Genomic DNA, 3,938 nt, shown 5'->3' with positions numbered 1-3,938 from the left:
AAAAAAAAAAAAAAATTTTTTTTTTAATTTGCAGGGACTTATTCTACTTTTCATCATAACAAGTATATATAAAATAATGTATGGGGGTTAGAACAGGAAACTAGGATAACAGGAGTATCGGTTCTGTTCTCAGTCAGTTCTTTGACTGGATAAATAACCCGACTGCTTCACATCTCATTTTCTTTTTCTGGAACGTCAGAATTGTCAGGTGTCGTTACTATACAGTTATGTTAAATGTTAAAGTACATGGTAGGTGGTGGTGGGTGTGATTACGTTTGTATCTTCCAGAGTTACCACATTTTCAGAAAAACAATGTTTACTTTTTAGTGCCATCACATACAACGGAAAAGATGAATATTTCTGAAGAGGAATAGGGCGGGTGATTTGTTCTGAACATTTTGATGTAGAAAATCTAAACCCAAAGATGACATCAAGCAAACTATAGCACAAAATACACATATGTAAAACCTCATGGTTTTCGTATGTGCCTATTAACAGGAGAGGTTTGGTTTAGGGGTTTGTAAAAATGTTTTCTTTCTTTAAGTATAATGCTCAGAGCCAAGACATCATCAGCTCCAGGCTCAGTCAATTCCAGTTGAAAGTGTGAATGTTCAGCAAAAGGATGTTTTTGAAAGGAGACTGAAAACCCACTGTGCCAGATACCTGAAACGTTGTTAGGGTATTCAGTGGAAAATTACATTTCCACATTATAAATAACTGTAGGATATTTTAAGAGATCCAAGACTAGTAACTTCCAAGAGCTGCTTATATTAGTTCCACTGAAATGTGAAATGGAGGTAGGATACCGAGAAAGGCTGTAAAGCTGAGTTACTGGATATGATTAATTAAAATAAATAATCTCACTATTAATTAAATTGCCCTTAAAATCCCCAACCACTGAGGCCTGCGTAGTTTGCTATCCACCGAATAAAACAAAGGACAAAACAGCGATGGAGAAAAAAGGAGGAAAAGTCCCCAAGGTAACTTCTTAAATTCAATTCTAGAATTTTTTATTTGGAAAGCCCCTTTGGTGGTCCACATTTGAAATATTGATTGTTTCTTATTGTCTTCAAAGTTCCAGGAGTTCTCTGTTCTATGGACTTCCTGGGAGGAGGACAATCCCAGAAAAGGTGGCATATCACCCACTATGGTAGTTATGGAATTTTGATCTCATTTTTACCACAGAAATAATCAATTCCCATAACTGCTTCTCTCCCTTTGCAGCCCCACAGATTTAAAACAAAAAATGAGCCAGGGATCTCTGTTAGACAGTGGCACAACATGCCCAAAGCATAACTAGCCCCCTAAAAAGAAAAAAGAAAGGCAGGAAAAAAAGCTATGAGTGTGAGTGCGTGTGTATTTATGTGTGTCTGCGTGTGGACGTGCAAGAGTGTGTGTCCGAGTGCACGTGAGTGGATGTGTAAGGTAGGACAGCAATGGATGCTGTCTCTCTCCCTCTTTTGAGGGGAAAGCCTGGCTTCCCTTCCCGGATCGGCCGCCTGTGGGACTCCAGAGACCTGTGCACGCAGGGAACGCGGCGGTGCTCGGGGTTAGAGCTCTCCCCTGTGACCGAAAAGATAATTAAAAATCGCACGCGCAGGAGCCAGCTCAGCTCCTGGCTGCGCTTCCAGTTGGTCCGGTCTGGCTAAATGGGTTCTCGCATCCTGGCGGCGCCCGGGCTGGGAGGCCAGTAGGCCGGGCGCAAAGAGTAGGTTGGGGACCAGGTGTCATAGCGGGTGGCGCAGAATCGCTTCTCGGAGTCACGAGGGTGGCAGTGGCAGGCGGCCGAGGGGGCGGGAGTGGAGCGGCGCGGGGTTCGTGTCTGTGGAGGGATTTGGGGAAGAGGCAGGAACGTGGAGAGAAACGTGGGAAAGGGAAAGACCGACTAGGGAGGCGTGGAACAGTGCATGGAGGAAGGACAGGTAAAAATAAAGCCCCAAACAGGAAGGACAGAGTAGTATCCCCTGAACTCCATCCTTACCCCCGCAAGAGCGCACACCTGGCTACCCCGCACCCCCACCTCTGCTCCCGCGGTCTGGTAGACCCTCAGTCCCCCGCGCATCTGTTCAGCGGGGCGATCCTGGTCACCGAGTCACATAACCACAGCCCCGCAAGCTCATCTTGTACTCGAAAGGGCTCCAGAGTCCGCGGTTGGCACCAGGCCCCCATCTTCCGTGCCCCTCATGCTCTCAGAGCCTTTCCAGGCCCCTTCTAGGGCGCGGACCCGGGCGTGGGCTCAGCGAGTGGGAGCAAAGCTTTAAAACCAGACAGGGAGGGTCGTGGCAGGTCGCTACGAGGGTGAGGGAGGCGTTTGCACTGAGCAATAAAAACACCCAGTAATGGGTATGTGAATTACTTTAAATAAGATGGGAGGGAGAGATGACCCAACCATCTTTCTTCCTTAATACTTCGAGGAGGAGGCATTCTAATTCTTCATTTATTTCATAAACTCACTTGTTACTGTGTCAGCTACTCCACTAGGAATCTTTGAAACTTTGGCAACTGAAGATTTTTTTCGCAAACACGTTTTCAAGCTTTGGAAGGCTTTAAAGAGTTTGGTAATAAGCAAGAAACGTAGTAGTACACAACGCCGAGGGTAAAACAGCCCTGTGCCCCCTTCTTGGGGTGTAATAGCCTCAAGCGGATTTCCCGGCTTCTGCGGGCGCAGCACATTGTTTTATTTGTTTTGAAGGCTCAGAGTTTGAGGCTGGTCGTAGACACCCACGTGCTCTGACTCTCATCAGCGTAATGATCGCCTTAGCCAAAGTCGTGTCTATATAAACCACAAAAACCTAATCATTAGAAATCCCAGCCTCCAAAAACCACATTTTAGGTAAAAGTGCCGCTTTTTTTCCGCGGTCCTTCATCCTCTCGACCGCAACTTTTGGGGATCCAAAGTCGCTTTTAAACCCACACTAGGAAATAAATACATAAATAAACAGCCACGGAAGCATTTTGAATTTTTTAGTTCGTATTTTTAATTTTTTCCCGTGAGCGGTGGGGAAGACAGACACGAAACTTAGTCTTAGATGTAGGATAGACTTAATAAAAGATTTAAATTCATGGAAAAAGGCTGGTGCTTTTCCCCAGCAACGGTTTTGCAACTATTTAAATCACCAAGCTGACAGTTTTTCAGTCCTTAAAACAAAAACAAACCACCACCACCAACAAAACCCTCTTTCTTGTTCTCTAGGAATGACAAGATTGAATATATAAGAAAAAAGAAATGTCCAGCTATGCACTTGAGTTCCTAAAACTATTTTGACTAGTTCTCCCCAACCCCCCTCATTTTTTTGTGTCATTAAAACAAAAAACACCCAAACCCTGCAAAATCTTTTTCCCCTGGGAGTCGCTCAGACAGAGGTGGGGGGTGGAGGTGGGAGGGTGAAGAGTGCTGAGAAGTCAGCACAGACGCTCAAGAATTTTCCTTCCTCCTCTCCTGAAGTTACAACGAAAAATAGCGACAGTCAGATCAGCCGGGAGCTCTCTGGTGTCTCGGCTTCAATCTTTTCCGACAAAGAGGGGGTTCCTTGTCCTGGGGTGGGGAGAACAAGAGGACGAGACCAGGCGAGATTGCCCCTAGACTGGGGCCGCCTTTCGGCTTCGGAAGCTGCACACGGCGCGCGGGGGGCTCCTTCTCGCGGCCGGCTGGCGGCGGCAGCGGCTGTGATTCGCAGGCTCGAGATCCGTTGCCCCGAGATCCGCTGCCCACGACTTACCTCTTGGCACCTTGAAGCGCGAGAGACAGGGGAGCTTTGCAAATTGTAGGAGGGAGTAGATGCAAGGAGGTGGCGGAGAGAGGGCGAGAAGAAAAGAAGGGAAAGGAAGGAGACTAGCCGGGGAGCCGGGCTGGCAGCCGCCGCGGGAGGAATCTGAGCGTGCAGCCGGCGCGGGGGGAGCGGCGGCCGCCGCGGAGGCGGCGGCGCGGGAGGGCGGAG

The 3,938-nt window shown here is 47.7% G+C and overlaps 1 protein-coding gene across 6 annotated transcripts in view; it reads left to right on the top strand.

The window, feature by feature from the left end:
- The window catches only part of RUNX2 (RUNX family transcription factor 2), a 242,607-nt gene that overhangs the window by 110,145 nt on the left and 128,524 nt on the right, over positions 1-3,938 (top strand). The gene's annotated exons all lie outside the window — the stretch shown is intronic.

This window comes from Rhinopithecus bieti, unplaced genomic scaffold, assembly GCF_001698545.2.
Source record: "Rhinopithecus bieti isolate Rb0 unplaced genomic scaffold, ASM169854v2 scaffold_9981, whole genome shotgun sequence".
NCBI lineage: Eukaryota > Metazoa > Chordata > Mammalia > Primates > Cercopithecidae > Rhinopithecus > Rhinopithecus bieti.
The sequence above is the reverse complement of the archived record's forward strand: the minus strand, read 5'-3'. Positions and strand labels throughout refer to the sequence as shown.